Genomic DNA, 19,314 nt, shown 5'->3' with positions numbered 1-19,314 from the left:
TTTGATTCCTATATCTCAACCATACCTAAACCTAACAACAATATAAAAAGCAGATACATTTACAGTGACTTTAACTGTAGTTTTGAAATATATACATTTTATTCATTTTAACATTTTTAAGTTCAGATTCCGTATTCAATATTCTACAAACCTAAAAGGATTCATAAAGCATTTGTACATCTCAAAAGCTGTTCAACAGCTTTTGAGATGTACAAATGCTTTATGAATGATGGTTACTTTTCAGAAGCAGTCAATGCATTCAATTATTTACCCTTCAGTGTCTGTAAGACACTTCATATTTATGTGATTTATGTGTATTGCAACCACACCACACCACAAATATCTATGTATTCTTATGAGATCATGTTGGGATAGCCTGTAGATAGAGATAGGGCCACAGGAAGTGAGAGTCTCTTTCTGTAGCTGTGGAGTAGATGGTCGACTCTGGAAGATGTGAGCAGGTCATCAGTGCAGGGCTCTCAATGGCTTTAAGGCCTTTAGAGGGCTTTGGAGGCAGACAGGGAATGCCTGAGATTGATTCGGTACAGAAAGACTGACCACCACTAGAGGATAAGTCATAGAAGAGACCCATAAGCCTACTATGCTCAGGAGAGTATAGCCTACTCACCCCCGTCTACTCATATCCACCCAGCCTAAATATACTTGTTTCTTCTCTGGATCAACCAAATGACAGTCACAGAGGTCATAGCTGGCGTGTTTCTCTTGCCGTTTTTTGTTATATGAACAGATAATGAAAAGGTCTTTCCTTCGTTACAATTCCAGAGGTGGGCGTTAGAACCGAAATGTGCTTCTTGTAAATGACTAGTGAACATTTTTTTTTCATCTTCCCACCCACGAGCAAGAGTAATCCACCATGTGAGGATTTGCAGGGCTGGTAGAGAGAGTGCAAAAGAGAGCAAGCCACATGGAAATCAAGGAGGATTAATTAGAGCACAGACCTAATGAGGATCCTCACAGGAGCGGACATTATCGAAGGAGCAAATGTGTTTAGCTACCTTACAAAAGAATAGAAGGAAGGAAGGAAAGGGGATAAGAAAAAGAAGTGGAAGATGTAGAATGAAAAAGAAGAAAAATAAGAATAGGAGGGAAAAGGCCTCCTCAGTTTAGAAAAAGGCTTTAAATTTCAAAGGTATAAGTTGGAGGCTGGTAGAAAAACAGTTTGTGATCTATAAGTTCCTGAGTGGTCTCACCTAATAATAATAATAATGCTATTATTATATGTTAAATTATTATCTAAATTACATGAGCATAAGCGCTGTTCCATGAATCATCCACAGATCTTGCCCCATCCATGTAAGCACAGCCCATCTCATTCAGAACAAGAGCATGGCTGCTTTTATACAACACACATTTATGAAACAATAGGTTAACACTGAATAACCTACTTTTTTCACTTGATATCGCTGGTTACTTTGTCTATTTTTGTTCCGCCATAACTCGCTGCGCGTCTCCGTCTCCGAGCAACATTCTGCACTGGCGTTACTGCATGAATCAACATTTTTGATCAGATCCGTTAGCTGAATGACTCAAATGACTCGTTCATAAAGACTTACTCGCTTGTCGCCACCTAGAGGTAACGATATAACGTGCAGAAATTGATTTCTAAATAAACTAACAATTATAATAAACTAATGATTTAAAGAAGAGTAACAATATCTAAGTAGGCTAAGTAAGTAAATAAATAGGCCTAAATGTGCCAATGAGTTTGTTTTGTGTCTCCAGGTATTTGCTCAGATTCTGTTTTCTGTCAACATGACTCAGCCTCCTCTTGTGGACTAGAGTACCCGCTTACACATGTCGTTTGATATTTGTGTAACTATCATTCACCAATTAGGAATGAGTGTGTGTTTTTGTGGGTCTGTTTTTTTTTTTTTTTTTCTTCTTTCAGCTTCTCTGTCACTTTCATCTTTTCCCATCTTTTGTTCCTATAGCACTAATACCAATCCCCGCTCTTTATCCCATCAAAGCTTAGCCACCTTTGTGTTTCCATTACCGAGCAATAGATGAGTAAGCAAACACTCGCCCCCTTGTCTGCCTGGAAAAAAAAAAAAAAAAGAATAAATAAACGATTAAACACATTTTGCCTGATTTATTTATTTATTTTTTTGGCAAGATTCACTTCTCTATTTGATTAGTTTCAAACTGAAAAACACTTAGCAGTTATTACTGCTTGTGTTTTGCTACACTATTTCTGAACACTGTTGTGCTATGTTGTTAGTGAAAGCCTACACCTGCAGTTTAGCTGAGAGTGTTTATGTAATTGTCTGCAGAACCTTTTTTTGTCTTTAAACTGCATTAGTAACTTGAGAGTAACACTGTGGTTGCCTTTAAGTAGAGTCTAACTCCATTTAGAGTGCAATGCAAGGTACGTGTTTAGTTGAAGCAAGCAGAATATTACACCTCTATTATGCATTTATTTACAGTGTAGCAGTCCCTGTTTGATGTAAATAGTAATGATTTTGTTTTAGCTCAGCTGAAAACATTGCTTTTCACTATGTGGCACATTAAGAGACAAACTAATTGGACTAAAATCAGTAAAAGGTCCCTTAATAAAAACTGAAGCATTTGTGTTAGAAAGTTTGCTGAGGTAAATTAAGTGAAATATGTTCATCTGAAACACACAAGTGTGTGCGAGTGCATGTTAAGAAAAAAGGAAGCTAATGGCCTATTTCCTGGTGGATAAGCCTTGAATGAGATAATAGGCTTGCTGTATTCTTTATTAAATGTTAATTAACTCAGGCTTAATGTGTTGTGTTTTTTTTTTTTCAAAATGAATGTTTTTGTTTAAATTACAAGTAAACAAGAGAGATAAGCAAAAAGGCTTGTTTGCCGTAGGAATGTCCATTAGAGTGTGCAAAAAGGAAACAGCAGACAACACTTCATGGGCAGTGAAACAAGTGAGATTTCATTGAAAAATTAAGGAATATTTGAAAGTGCAGATGGGTATGGCATTTTCATAAAAGTGTGTAAGATCCTATACAGCAAAAAAAGAAAAATCTATCTATCTATCTATCTATCTATCTATCTATCTATCTATCTATCTATCTATCTATCTATCTATCTATCTATCTATCTATCTATCTATCTATCTATCTATCTTTGCTGGCTCTTTGTCTCAGTAGTCTTGGACTTTACTAACACCTATTAGTATGGATGCATGAAGTTTGCTCATTAACCGCTGCTGCTTCACAATGGAGCTGTTTATTTATGCCTTGTTTCTTTTTGTTGATTTTCTTTTTCTCTCAAACTACACAACAGTAAAACAGACATTCTTGGATTCATCCCAATGAATCTGCATGTTGTTGGCGGTTCATGCTGATGCTCTGCTGGCTGCTTCATTGTGTTGAACTATCTCTCCCTGACTGCAGTGTTGTGGCTTTTTGTGATGTGGTGGTTCAAGCAGGCACTGCTTGTTTGGACATTTTTTTCCCCCACTTGTTCTGTTTGCACTGGTGGATCACACACACGCTGCTCCACACCAGCACTATAGTTATGCTGTGTCTTTAACAGCTTTTTCAAGCACACAGTCACATCTGCATATACATACAAACAAATGCACAGATGTACACATACACATCAGCACATTCAAAACCACAAAACAAGTAATCTCAAGTGTAAATAAATAAATGTAAATTATTTTGGGGTGAACTACAAGTGCAATCAAAAGTAAATACTTTTCATCCACCATTGCCTACTCACACCACAACAGCAAATGCAAACGGAAAAATGAATATCACAAATGACAAGTTCTGCTCAAATGCTGTGCCTGGAAGTTCTTGGTCAGGAAATGTACACTCAGTAAGCCATTTGTCCTGTAGAAAATGCCAGAGCCTCCATAAGCAGCAAAGGCATTTAAAATCTACAGAGGAAATATCTCACTTCTTGGCATCTGAGCCGCAGCGGTTTATAATGCTCAGAATAATCACTGTGCCAAGTCATTTTATTTGAATTATTTAGCATCCATCAATGTTTGAATGTTATGCATGTTGACACATGCTATTACTCTATTTACTGGCAGCAGTTCAACAGTTGTTTTTTCCCAGCATCCTTTGAATCCAAATGCCAAGGATGTCTCTAAAAACTAGGGCTGTCGTTTAATAAAAAAATTAAATAATTGAATAAATTTCATAATATGCTGATTAATCACTCTAATTTATTACAACCATAATAATAAACATTAACCAAGTTTAATAAATGTTGTGAAATTATTATTCATTATTTAATTGTTTTACTTGTATTTTAAATTATGCATTGCATTGTTGCATTTTAGGGTTAAAGGAAACGTCCTTAAACTTGTCCTAGCAGAAAACTAATTAACATTTTTTTTTTTTTTCAAAAGCCTATCTTTTTTACAAGCCTATTTTAAAGTGTTATGCTGTAAATTGGTACATTTATAATATTTCATCAACCAGATATCTGAAATAAGGAAGTCCTGGTAGTAATTAGGCAGCTCAGGTAATGACAAAGTTCACACATTCCCAGAAGAGCCAGTCCTGTCACTGTCAGACAGAGCCGGATCAGACAGGCATTCTGCTAGAAACTCAGACGTTTGTATTCCAAATGTCACAAGCCTCTGTGGGGAGTTTGGATTCCCAAATCATGTCTATGCAGAGGGTCAGTCGAGGGCCTTCAAAACGCCCGTCCACTTCTGCTTGATTTAACAGAGAGAGCTGAACAGACACATACAGACACTTATTCACACATACACAGTGCAGATGAAGGTGAGGAAAAAAAACAGTGTTCATATTTATTCATATTTAATTGATGACTATTTTCTAATAAATCCAGATAGACAAAAGCAGAATCCAAATATTAGAGCTTAACTGTGAATCTTCAAATACAATAAACTCACAGGAGGTGTAAATAAAGAGGGGCTTCTTGAATCTTTAATCCTCTTTCTGTCTCTTTGGGTTGTAGCCTTTTGCTGCTTAGCAGCTGGCCCAATTAGTTTGAGTATCAGATTTGCACATCATTATGTGTGACATATAATAAATGCTTCTGGATTAATACAACAACATGGCTGCCAGGTTAGAAATGCAATTTAAATGTAAACAACATAAATAACAGAGTACAATAGGTCCACTTTGAAACCACCTGCACTCATTTTTACAAGGCTTGCACAGAACGCCACTTATAACGCTATGAATATAAAGTGAGATTCAAGACTATAGATGGCTTTTTAAATTTTTTATAAGTAGGTTATACAATGAGTATTTCATGCAACAGAATTCAGCACAAACGTCTGCAATGTAACTTCACTGCACTCTTGCAGATCTTCCTAGAAGAAAATCTTACTAAATATACTAAATATTGTCTCCTCAAAGAGGCAGAGACATAAATAATTTATGGACTGACATAATCATTTTATTTATTCAGTGTTCTATCTTTCTTTTCTTTACATCATCTTGTCTGGTCATAATACGGAAAGTTGCCTGCAGCACTTCATCTCAAATAGCTTTCAAACTCAGCATGCAAACTCTTTATTATTTTTATATCTGAAGCTGGGGGGGAAATGCATTGTTTTTCAGTATCTCCTAATTTCTCTATTTCTGCTGTAACAGGTGACCTTTCTGTCAAATCTGTCTCCCTCTCCCATATGAAGTCATAATATTGTCCCGTGCTGAAGAACAAACACTTGACCTGAGGGAACTTCCTGAATTCACAGCCGATTTTTTGATCACAGTTTAAGCTCTGAATTGACCCACAGTGTTCCCAGTGCGTTGCAACTAAACTAAATGCCAAAGACTGTAAAATGTCTCATTTTCATTCAGTATCTTGAATGCATATTTTAAAATAATCAAGATCCCTTCATCGTTTACTCAACTTCGTGTCATTCCAAACTTGTTTTCTTCAACTAAACACAAATGGTGACATTTTGAAGGCTTTCACTTTGTAGTTCCTCACCATTTTTTTCTGGTCAGAGAAGGGCACACTGCTAAAAGCTGAGCTCTGAGGAGCCGTTTAGGAATACTAACAGCTTGTATCAGTTGTTTGTGAAGACGGTCACACCAGAACCCCAGAGCCCAAACATTTATCCAGTGGATAGCCATCTTTCTCAAGTTGACAATGGAAATGCTGTTTTCAGCTTTCGTCTTATTTGAGATTCCTCACTCGGACTCCAATCTGAAACATAATCTTCAACATGCTTTCATACTCTATCATAATGTGACTTGCCATGCCAATGATAAAGCTGACAAAGATAAAAACATTGTTTTAAATAATAACAGACAATAATAACAGAAGATATACAAAGGAGACGTGTGTACATAGGTGTTTGACATAAGTTAACAACTGTAATGGTTTATAGAAGGAAGTTACTAGAAAAAAAAAACAAAAAAAACAAATCTACATTATTTTTTGTACTCATGGTTACACATTTTGGCTGCAAGGGCATATGTTTTTTTCTTGTAAAAATACATTCTAGTCTTGTTTTGGCTGTTTATTTGCATATGCTGAAAGACACTGAAATGTAAAATAGCGAAGTATTGACATCATCTAAAACTTCTGAGACATAACTTTGAGAACTTGTCAGAACTCAAAGTCACTGAATAGTTATCAGTAACTTTGTCCAAGAAAGACCTTTTTAAAGAGAAAATGTATTTTTCATGAAATCCAGGACTAATAAAGGTGAGGTAATTATCATAAAAGTATAAGTGAAACAGTGTTGTGATTCAATGTTGCAGTGTAAAATTAACACATCTCACTCATTTACTGATTTGTGTGCATATGTGCTGTGCACATCTTGTTAGAAATCACAGAACAGAATGAAACCTTATTAATGCTAAATTAGATAAAATTGTTAACTGCATTAAATACACTACATGTGACGGTGTTGAACATATCATCTATTACAAATAAAATCAATCTATGAATTCCATGAATTCAATATGAGCTTCAAACAATTTGCAGATACTTGTCATATATTTTTCTAAAGTTGTTCATATTAAAAGTGATTAGCTAGTTGATGTGGCTGAAGAATGTTGTTGCTCCGGTGGTGAAGCATTTGCATCTGACTGCAGTGTTGACACCGACTGACAGATAGGCACTCTGTGGCTAAACAGCTGATTGAATCTTCACCTCTCAACAATGTGAATGGTTAGATCAATGACTGTTGACATATACGTCCTGACCGAATCATTGATGTCTTCCAAAGGCCGGAAATCCATCTTGAAGTCTCTAAGATCAGTATAAATCTATGAATCTTTCTAAAGAAATTGCCTGGTATGAGGATGTAGTTTGACTGGGAATGAATGAATGAATGAATGAATGAAATCTATCTATCTATCTATCTATCTATCTATCTATCTATCTATCTATCTATCTATCTATCTATCTATCTATCTATCTATCTATCTATCTATCTATCTATCTATCTATCTATCTATCTATCTATCTTTTATTGACTTCCTGGAGGGATGGATGGATGGATGGGTAGATAGATAGAACTCCATATTTCTTTAAAGCCTTTGTTTCCCCCCAAACAAAAAACAAAAAAACAAAAACAAAACAAAAAAAAAAACTCTGTGAAGCACCAAAATTATTAACATTCTTTGCTTAAACCACTCAAAGGCAGGCAGACAGTGGACAGGACAACAGACTCTCTGAGCCAACAGTCATGCACTAACACTTTGGCCTCACTCTCCCTCTGTTTTGTCTCCCATAATTCCACCTACAGCCTCATGCTACGTTGTCCATCTGACAATTATGCAAATGGTGGGCATAAGCAGACGCAGAGAACTGAGGAATCCATAATCAGAGTGATTTTATCTGACTGTGTGCAGAAATGACCAGGCAGGTGGTAATAATGATTAAGGCTGTGCTTCACTCAGTCTGCAGAACCTGTGGTGGAACTTAATGGGGTGAAAAGCTTACTTTGGGCCCGAAACCAATTATTGGCCCGGCAATCAATAGGGTTAGTGAATGAAAACTAAATGGCCTCTGCCTCACTTCTTATAATAAAAGTGAAGAAATGCATCAATTTTTTTCCTCCTCTTATTGATTTCAATTAACAGAGCATTTACTGAAACTTGAAAGGGCAAAGCATGTTGTGTACATTCCGATATTGTGCCACTCGAGAGAGACTTTTAGTATAGCAGTACTACATTGTTTAGCGCAAGTTCTGACTTCAGCTCGCTGTCACACAAAGTGTGAAGAGTGCAGTTCACATCTCTGTGTATTTGAGTCCTTCACTGGGGTTTTTGCAGTCCAGGTTTATTGTATGCATGCGTCATGTCGTTTTTCATTAAACTATTCAGCCTGAGGGGAAAAAAACAGATCTCATGTGACAACCGCATACATTTTGATGTTGACATAATCACCGCAAAATGAAGCCAAATAAACAGACATGGTACAAAACAAGAAGCGACTTTGTGGCTCTTTCTCAAATTCAGTCCATGATCAGAAGTCCCTTAGTGCCATATAGACGTGCACTAAAAAACAGTGCTAGTGCTACTGAGTGACACATTATAGAGTGTTTGGAATCTATTTAAAAATACATTAGAGCAGGATTCATAATTCTATATGACAGACCGAGAGAAACAGAGAGGGAAACAAATTTGCATGTAATGTAATGTAATTTTCCTTATTTGCAAATGCATTGGCTCATGTCATAGTTTCAGCACACATTACTGCTTCTTCTTCCCATTGTCTTAATAATGGTTTCTGGACAACTTATGTGAGCATCCCCAGATAGTTTTTCCATTTTTCTCTCTAGAAAATTTCGCTGCCCCTATTGTACGACTCCTTTTTAAAATTCTGCTTTTCCCGTCTGCAATATAATTTCAAGGATTTAGACAGAATGGTTTGCTTGGCAATGGCAACAGCCATAACAATAACCTCCTCCTGTGCCAGGCTCTGGGAGACTACAGATAATAGCACCCGATTTCCAAAAACAATGACTGAGCAGACAACCTGGCATGATAGACCACAACAGCCGATAAATGGTCCAAACTCGACTGAAAACTCTTCATCAGAGAGAGGTAATTAAACTCTACAAACCATGAGGAGGAACAGCAGGAAAACCGTAAGCGCAAAATCCACTGAATCTCCTGAGATAGGAGCGAGGGTGACCCTGTTCAGGCCCTGTAAATAAAATGAGCATCAAAGGCTTCCTGCTGTGACCTCAGAAGGACAGACACCATCTCACTGGCCTACTAAACCACAAAAGGCTCAGAGAGAGAGAGACTTCACACTTTTCACATTCAGACAAGGTTCACCACTGCAGTACACCTGGAAAATCAAGCATCACATATCTGCAATTAATTAGTGTATCATTACCAGTAATCTAATTTATGTGCATATTTGACCTTTTAAATTCCTTCTCCTGCTTTTTACCTGCCAATAACGCTAATAAATGTGAAAAAAAGAAAAAAGATTTCACACTGTACACCAGTGATCATTAGCAAGACGTGGTGCAAAACACACAGAGGAAACATCGGGTTGCTTATTTAATTTGCACCTCTGACAAATGGAAAACATATCTGTCAAGTACAAGATCACACGAACACGCATTTATATATATTTGGTGGCCTAATTTGCACGGGGAGGCTTCCTCATTAACAAATCCAGGCTGCTATGTTTTAGTTTAAGTATAAAAAAGAGGATAAGTTACTATTTTAGTTCACTTTAGAGCCAAAGGCGAGGAAAACTAATGGATGCTAGTGTATATTTTTATTAACAGTAAATAAATGTTGATTTAGTAATGCTCATCCTTATTTCAATATATGGATTTCTTTCTCCTTAAAGGGCTTTGCATCATTTACTCACCCTCATGTTGCTCCAAACCTGTATGACTTACTTCTGTGGAACACAAAATAAGTTCTGAAATTGTGTGAAATGAATGATTAGTCACATGTGAGTCCAAAAATAAGTATTCATGAGTAAACGTGGCAGCTGTGTACTTCCGGCTGAGCAACTGCCACTAACATGAAAGGGAATGCTATCAGAGATTCCCCTCAAGTAAAAGTAATACAACAAGCTATTCTTTCCAAATTTCTGCATTTACATAAGCTAGTGCTAGTCTGATCTGATATAGTGAATGTGAAATGGTAATGATTTCACTGTAGTGTAACTTGGCCTAACAATGAGATGGCTAGCAGCTGTATTCTTGCTTCACCGTTTCAAGCATAGGGGTGATCAGAACAGCGTCTGGTGCCTTTAAGGCCAGTCTGTGTGCTTGCAGTGGTGTAAAACTGCTCTCTGCTGTGCTTTGACATTCGGAATTGTGGCTTGTCAGAAAACCACCCCCTCTTAGATCTCTACGTTAATGTTTAATATGAGGGTTCCCATTGGGCCTGTATGTGTCAGGACATGATTTAGACCTAAAGTTGTTGTTTTAACCTCCACAACAGCCATTACTGTAGTGTGGCCTTGTGTCTGGTTAAGGAAAGGAGTTATTCACTGAAAATCCAGAGTCTGCAGAGTTCATGTGCCTGACTTGTAATTTAATCATTTGAGTCAGAAGGAGTCAAATCTTTTCAATGACTCGCTGCTCCAGTTCACAAAACCAGTATGAAAGATTCATCAATTTTATCTGATCTGTAATTCTTTCTCGTCTTCTCTGAATTTAATTTCTGCTCTAGCCTGTGTAGTAATCCATTTTATACTTAAACTTGGCATTGCAAACATTGTGGCTCTTATAATAAAATGCTTATGATGTTCCTTATTTAGGAAAATTAGGATAATAGTGTCTGCTAAATGTAAGTGTAAACTCAATGATCCGGTTGCAATGGTTTTTAGTGATGGAAGATCAGATAATTTTACTTGATTTTGTTTATTTGAGTGAAGTTATGTTATTAAATTTTCAACATCCAAATTCCTCAAACAAGTTCAAATGTGTAATCTTTGAACATATTCCCAAATAGGAAATTATTATAATGAAGCCAAAGATAAATAATGGGAAATAAAGGATTAGTTCAGTTCAAAGTGTTTTGTTAATTTTGTTAACAAAAATATAATGGCTAACAGTTATTATTCCACTAAAGGTGTGTTACGTTGACCTAATTTCCTAGTTCCCTTGATTAGTTAATTAGCTCACCTGTTTCTGTTTCCCCTTGATTACTTTGAGTATTTAAAGCCTGTGTTCTTATTTGTCTGCTATTACAACCCCAAATCAGAAAAAGTTGGGACAGTATGGAAAACGCAGATAAAAAAAGAAAGTAGTGATTTCTAAATTTACTTTGACTTGTATTTCGTTGCAGACAATATGAACACAAAATATTTCATGTTTTGTCTGGTCAACTTCATGTCATTTGTAAATATACATCCTTTCCTGTCATTCAGACCTGCAACACATTCCAAAAAAAGTTGGGACAGGAGCAATTTAGGGCTAGTAATGAGGTAAATTGGTTAAATAATGATGTGATTTGAAACAGGTGATGTCAACAGGTGATTGCTACTATGATTTGGTACAAAAGCAGCATCCAAGAAAGGTCTAGTCCTTTAGGAGCAAAGATGGGCCGAGGATCGCCAGTTTGCCAACAAATATGTGAGAAAATGATTGAAATGTTTAAAAACAATGTTCCTCAAAGAAAGATAGGAAGAGATTTGGATATTTCACCTTCAACAGTGCATAACATAATTAAAAGATTCAAGGAATCTGGAGGAATTTCAGTGCGTAAAGGACAAGGGTGCAAGCCTAAGCTAAACAACCGTGATCTCCGATCCCTCAGGCGGCACTGCATCAAGAATCGTCATTCATCTATAAGCGATATCACCACATAGGTTCAGGACTACTTTGGCAAACCTTTACGTAGTTACATCCACAAATGCCAGTTAAAACTGTACTGTGCCAAAAGGAAGCCCTATGTTAACAGTGTCCAGAAGCGCCGTCGACTTCTCTGGGCTCGGAGGCATCTGGGATGGACCATCACACAGTGGAAACGTGTACTGTGGTCAGATGAATCAGTATTTCAGGTATTTTTTGGGAGGAATGGACGCCGTGTGCTCCGGACCAAAGAAGAAAAGGATCATCCAGACTGTTACCAGCAACAAGTCCAAAAGCCCGGGTCTGTCATGGTATGGGGTTGTGTCAGTGCCCTTGGCAAAGGTAACTTGCACTTCTGTGATGGCACCATTAATGCTGAAAAGTACATAGAGATTTTGGAGCACACTATGTTGCCTTCAAGAAGACATCTTTTCCAGGGACGTCCATGCATATTTCAACAAGACAATGCAAAACCACATTCTGCACACATTACAAAGTCCTGGCTGCGGAGAAAGATGGTACGGGTACTTGACTGGCCTGCCAGCGCAAAATGCGACAACGAAGACCCCGTACTGTTGCCCACCTTAACACTTGTTTGCAAGAAGAATGGGACAAAATTACACCTGAAACATTTCATCACTTGGTGTCTTCAGTCCCTAAACGTCTTTTTAAGTGTTGTGAAAAGGAATGGCAACATTACAAAGTGGTCAATGTTTTACTGTCCCAACTTTTTTTGGAATGTGTTGCAGGTCTGAATGACAGGAAAGGATGTATATTTACAAATGACATGAAGTTGACCAAACAAAACATGAAATATTTTGTGTTCATATTGTCTGCAATGAAATACAAGTCAAAGTAAATTTAGAAATCACTACTTTCTTTTTTCATTTGCGTTTTCCATACTGTCCCAACTTTTTCTGATTTGGGGTTGTATTTGATCTATGTGTTTGCTTCCCCTTGCTACTGGATAGTCTCTGTTTCTTGATTTGGATTATTATTAAAAGACTCTGTGTGGTTTATTCTCCCTCGTTGTGTGCTTCATTAGCAATATTATGTAACAGAATAGCAGACCTAAAAGTGAGTAATTATGCAGTGTTTTTCTTTCTGTTTATTTTAAATTTTTTCACGGTCCTCTCCCGGAATGGATCTGCCCGCCGTCCAACTCCTGTGCCTGGAGCAGATGGACCGTTCGCTGGAGGACCATACCAGGGACTTTCTAGATCTGGCGTGCCTTACCCACTTCCCCGACCGTTCGCTCTGCGTCTTCTACATCTCCAGCTTGAGCAAGCGGTGTAAGGCACACCTGCCAGCGAACGGTCCCAAAGAGGATTTCGCCGCTTGTGTGGAGTGGGTGCTGGAGAATAATGGACTGTTTTTCTCCATCTGCCCCTCAGAGGAGGATATCTCCAGTCCCACTCCCGAAACAAAGACAAAGACCAGCCATCCATCACCCTGCTACACGGAGCGACTGCCTGAGCCCACTGCAGACGGAGAGCCTGAGCCCGTTGCGACTGAGCCCATCATTGCCACAGAGCCCGAGCCTCAAATATCGTCTGACCAAGTGCGTGAGCCGGCAACATCGTCCGTCCTCGGGAGTTTTAGTGACTGAGGGTGAGCTGCATCTGGTTTCTGGGAGCTATAAAGAGGAACTCATGGACCTCTTCCAGATGGACCTTATAGACTGGTTTGGAGAAGTACTAACCTGTGCTCCTGCATCTCCGCTGGTTCTGTCCAGCTCAAGTCCTCCTGTGTTCCCTCCCAGCCTCCCTCTCCAGCCTCCTCTCAAACCAGCTAGTTCCTCGCCTCAATCTCCGCTGATGCCTGTCAGACCCTCAGTCAGTGCCTGCCATGCGCTCTGTTCCGCCGCCTCGGGACTTCCAGTCTCCAGCTCCGCCCAGACATGCGGATCCCCTGTCTCCACTTCTAGCCTCCGAGCCTTGGACTACACTTCGGTCCTCCGACCCATTGGCTCCACCTCGGCTCCACCGTTGCCTGTCATCCCACTGGCTCCACCGGGCTCCCTCGTCCCTCCGACTCTGCCTTGGTCAGTCGTCGACCATCCGCCGCCTCGGGACTCCACTCCTCTGGCTTTGCCTCGTCACTCCATCCCTCCAGCTCTGTCAGGCTCCTCCTTCCCTCCAGCTCCACCTTCATCCTCAGTCGCACCGGCTCCACCGCAGTCTTCCGGATCCCTGCCTCCGCCTCAGTCGCCTGAGCCTTCAGCTCTGCCTTGGCCCTCCGGATCCTCAGTTTTGCCCCGGCTCTCTGTCTGCTCCGTTCCACCTGGGTCTCCAGCTCCAGCAGCTCAGTCTCCATCAGTCGGTCCCCTGGTGTCGTCGGACCCTTCTCCACCATGACTCTTCCCACCGTCAACTCCACCGTGGGCCGCCATCCTGGCTGGCCTCTGGATTACCACCTGGTTCCTCCTGTTCCGGGCTCCTCCCACCCTCCACTCCCCCATGGACTTATGTATTGTACTCCTTTTGCTTTCGTCCCCTCCCCATTGCCTGCCCTTCTCCAGCTCCTCGCCCACCTCCAGAGCCTCCACCCTCCCTCCTCTGTTGGACTACCTTTGTCCGGGAGGGGGCGATGTGTTATGTTGACCTAGTTCCCTTGATTAGTTAATTAGCTCACCTGTTTCTGTTTCCCCTTGATTACTTTGAGTATTTAAAGCCTGTGTTCTCCCCTGATTATTTGTCTGCTATTATTTGATCTACGTGTTTGTTCCCCTCGCTACTGGATATTCTGTTTCTTGATTTGGATTATTATTAAAAGACTCTGTTTGGTTTATTCTCCCTCGTCGTGTGCTTCATTAGCAATACTACGTAACAAGGTAAGGATTTTCGCAAATAATTATTTAAATTGTACTTCATTGTATGGACTACTTTTATAATGTGACACATACAGCTGAAGACAAAAAAAAAAAAGGGATCATACAAAATGCATGTTATTGTTTATTTAGTACTGACCTGAATAAGATATGTCACATAAAAGATGCTTGCATATAGTCCACAAGAGAAAATAATAGATTAATTTACTTTTTGAATTTGAAGATCAGGGTGAATTTAACTTATTTTGTGTTCTGGGAAACATGTAAGTAGCTTCTGAAGGGCAGTACTAAATGAAGAAAAAAACATGATATTTAGGCACAATAAGAAAAATGTACACATCTTCATTCTGTTCTCAGCTCTTAATGCATCGTTTTTTTTCCTTCTGGAGCATCAGTGAGTGTTTGAACCTTCTGTTATAGTTGCACATGATGTCCTCAGTGTGAAAATATGGATCTCAAAATCAAAAGTCATTGTTGGAAAGGGTTCAAATACACATGCTGGCAAACCAAATAATTTGTGGGACCTGGATAATTTTTCTGAAGAACAGCAGGCAGTTTAACTGTTCAGGACAAACAAGGGGCTCATGAACAACTATTACAAAAAAAAAAAAAAAAAATCAGGTAACTACACAGTATTAAGAATCAAGTTTATGTAAACTTTTGAAATGGTTAATTTTTATAAATTATTTTTGTAAATTCACATCTTTTATGTGAAATATCTTATTCAGGTTAGTACTAAATAAACAATAACATGCATTTTGTATGATCCCTCTTATTTTGGTAAAATACTAAAAAAATTGTACATTGCAGATTCTGCAAGTGTATGTAAAATTTTGACTTCAACTGTATATTAATTTATGATTCTTTTGCATTGTTGAAGCTTAGTTATGAGCCAGTTCTGTTTTGGTTAATTTGGAACCTTTTTTTGTTTTTGTTTTTTTTTTACAGTGGAAAAGGATATGAAACAACACATAAAAAAGTGAAATGTTTGACATGTTTATACATGAATCACAATTGCGGAAAACAAAATACCACATAGCAGGATGTTGATTTTCATGCACAGATGGCAGAAAACAATACATGCACTGACTGACAACATTTGTAAACAGCCAAATTAAATCTTTTCAAATGACAAAAATACAGAAAGATGAATATTAAGCATCTTAGTGGAGCACTAAAAAGGAAAATAGCACAGTTCACCAAAGTAATTTAAATTGTGCATCCAATAAATCAATAGCCATTGCAATCTAGTAACAGGTAAATGCCTGTGCTAAAACCAGCTGACCTGCGCCCCCTAGACCATTCTTGGCCATAAGAGCTTCATCTCAGATGAAAAAACACATCCTTGCCCTTGTAAGTGCAGCAAGCACCTTGTCTTGTTGGGGCACAAATTGGGCTCTGATGCGACCTGTTTTAGGTTGTAGGTATTCTCTGCTGCCACAACCTTTTGACCTGCCCTTTCTCAGCGATGATGGCTGCCGATGACTCGTGCTGAATCCAAATCAGCTCAGGCTGACAGGGTCTTCAGGGGCCCAATATAGAGTTTAAAATAAGACCAGCCCAGTTTATAGGATTAGTCCCTTTAAAAGCAATTAGTCTGATTGATCTGGGGAGAGTGCATTTGAAGAGGAGGAGAACTGCAGACACAGTGCACAGAGAGGAGCTAATTATTTCTAAATTATGGACAGAGTCAGCATGGATGAATTGAATGGCACTCTGGTGGAAAAAGGGATATTTACACCTAGCCTGACCCTGATATGTTTACTTTTATTGAAAAGAAGTTAAGAGAGACTGAGAGAGGCAAGAAGAGACGTCGAGCCTGGCAGGTAATTGCTGGTGGTAATCAGGGATGCGTAAAGAAGGGAGGTGACCTTTGGCATTTCAACTGCGCCAGACGAGTTCAACAGTCAAACACTCAGTGACCATGAGGACTGAGTCAAACTAATTACTTCAGCATGCTTGTGCTTGCAGATAAATGAACACGCGCACACTGAACACACGCATTCATGTTTCGGTCTTCAATTATGAGTCTTCGGGGAGCCAGAGTTATATAAGCATTGGGATAAAAGTACATTCTACTAACCAGTGATACACTACATTAGAAGAAGAAGAAGAAGAAAATAAAAAAGCTATTTATTTAAAAAAAAAAATTCTCAGTAGGCCTTCCGATATTTTTTTTATTTGTGTTGTCATCTTTAGTCATATAATGCAGGTCATAACGAAAAGCAACAAACTGACAGATATCTTTTCACTAAAACAAAGACCAAAGTGCTATTTCATGCAGTTACCTAATTACCTTATCAAAACATTGTATGTGTTAAATGTGATGTTTTTCAGTCTAGCTTTAGCAAGACGATGCCTGAAGGCCTAGGGAATTATGCAGCGCTGAGACAATTTCATTACTGCAGTTCTCTCATCCATAACAGTGGTGGAATAAATGGATCAAACAGATGAACACTGTGATCTTCACTGTCAACTACAGCGAGGCTGCCTTGACAAATTATATGTGTTCCTGATGCATGTTTCACACTTTAGATGTTTCAAAAATCCACATGACCGGAACACTGGAACATCATGATGTTCTGAACAACTCATCCAGTAAGAAAACAAATAATTGACCAAAAACACGATTCTTTAAATAGATTGTTCTCTTCTAGTTACGTGGTATTCTGAAAGACATGGCTTTATGGTTATGAAACATGCATGACTGGAGATGCATCCAAACACGTTTGTCATATTTCGACACCTTTAACACAAGAATTTAACAACTGAACAGTCTAGAACATCAATCTCTAAATTGAAAAATCCAAAGACAAGCATCTGACGAGAAATGTTTCACAATGCATACAAACACAACATACCTCATGAAAAAAATGCCTTATAAGGTATAAAATCAATTTACTTACTGACATCACTGTCATGTTCTGCTATACAACACGTGTGTCTGTGTTCGGATAGGTCACTGGGAGGTGTCTAGATGTCCCGTGGAGGAATTTTTCCCGCATCACACCACCTTCCCCTCCCTTCCAGGTTTTCTCTGCTAGACGCATCAATACTGAAGCCAATGAGACATGGAGGAATGGCTGTCTGTTTGGGCAGCCACACAGCTGACTGAGATGACCATATGTCTTGTTTTAAACACTGTGCTCAGTGGCTTCTGAGTTAATCAAAGGTGCTGCCCCTCACTTCCTCTCCTCTGTCAACAAGTATGTGTGTGTATGGCCTACTTGATAGTTACAGATAAATCAGTCTGAAACATTTACAAGTTCAGTCATTTCCGTGAGTAGCACACTGCTTGTTACAGAAAAGCAGCAGGCACTGGTACCAGGTGTTGGTTAATCTGCTTCTAATAAGGCTGTCAGAATCAACACATTAATGCATGTGATTGATTTCTTTTAATGCTGGTAATGAATTGATTCAATTTGACATCATAACGGTTTAATTCTGCTAAATTCACACCTCATAACAATCAGAAAATATCAAAACAATTAGCTTTTAAATGAATTTTAAAAAGACAGCTCAAACATACTTTCAAACTTACACAAAATTTAAATTAAGATGAACATTTTTAATTCTGCTATGATTGCCATTCATACAAATTGGAAAACTTTTAATATAATTATTACACAGAATATTATTATTACTTTTTTTTTTTTTTTTACAATGACTGATTATGCTATCTATCTATCTATCTATCTATCTATCTATCTATCTATCCATCCATCCATCCATCCATCCATCCATCCATCCATCCATCCATCCATCCATCCATCCATCCATCCATCCATCCATCCATCCATCCATCCATCCATCCATCCATCCATCCATCCATCCATCCATCCATCCATCCATCCACCTACCTATCTTTTTTAGTTGTTTTGGAGATACCACCTCAAAGATGTTCTATGTAGGCAATAGTAATAAATTTGTCTTATAGGCTAAATGCATGCATACATACATACATACATAACGTTCAGGAAATGCACATTTACATTATAGAAAAGGTGGACTTATTTATTTCTCATTAAAAATCAATCAGTAGATACTTCAACATGAATGATTTTCAGTATTTTACTTCATGTTTAGACAAGGTGAGTGAAGCACTCATCAATTAATGTCATGGCTAAAGAGGATGTTTTAAGAGGGCTGACTTCACTCATTTGAAATTTCTGAGTAAATATATATTAACCTTTTCTGAATTAGTGAAAGACAGAGAACCCCCCTTAATGGAGTATTCCACTTTGCCTGCAATTAACACTTACTCAAACACAATTAGGTTTTCAGCTTTTTTCTACTCTTTATCAGTAATCCAAGACTGTCACCGTGTAGCTATGAAGAGATGAATTAGTGCTTATCATGTTGAATATTCAGATCAATTCCCTGCACTTCCCCTGGAACATTGCCCTGTCAATCAAACACTGAGTGCACAACCTCCACCGTCACATCTCTTTATTGCCTTCCCAACAAACTGATATACAGGAGCACAAGGGAGTTGAGATTGGAGAGGAAGGCTGGAGAGAGAGAGCGAGACAAAAATACAGGTAGGGGGTGGGGAATGTCAAAACGAGAGACAAGTTGAATTGTTATGCTACTAGGGGATGCATGCATTTTGATTCATGTTTTACCCAGAAATAAAAAAAATAAACTTTGGTGAAGAGGTGGATTAGTCTAAATGTGTATGGGGAGGGATACACAAGAGAGTGGGATAAATAAACAACGAGAGGCAGTGATCAGGCACAGATAAAAGTCTCTCATCTTC

At 38.6% G+C, this 19,314-nt stretch overlaps 1 protein-coding gene across 6 annotated transcripts in view; it reads right to left on the bottom strand.

Annotated features, from left to right (window-relative positions):
* The window catches only part of lingo2 (leucine rich repeat and Ig domain containing 2), a 319,995-nt gene that overhangs the window by 176,216 nt on the left and 124,465 nt on the right, over nt 1-19,314 (bottom strand). For 2 of the 6 annotated variants that reach the window (XM_058798126.1, XM_058798131.1), the window contains exon 1: nt 1,407-1,565. The exons of 3 other annotated variants lie outside the window; for them this stretch is intronic. The gene's annotated coding sequence lies outside the window, so the exon portion shown is untranslated. Of the gene's footprint in view, nt 1-1,406; nt 1,566-1,997; nt 2,010-19,314 lie in introns of those variants that run through there. One more of the 6 variants, XM_058798127.1, reaches the window with a different exon arrangement.

The sequence above is a fragment of the Onychostoma macrolepis genome, chromosome 14 (genome assembly GCF_012432095.1).
Source record: "Onychostoma macrolepis isolate SWU-2019 chromosome 14, ASM1243209v1, whole genome shotgun sequence".
Taxonomy (NCBI): domain Eukaryota; kingdom Metazoa; phylum Chordata; class Actinopteri; order Cypriniformes; family Cyprinidae; genus Onychostoma; species Onychostoma macrolepis.
This window is presented reverse-complemented; position numbering and strand designations above follow the sequence as displayed.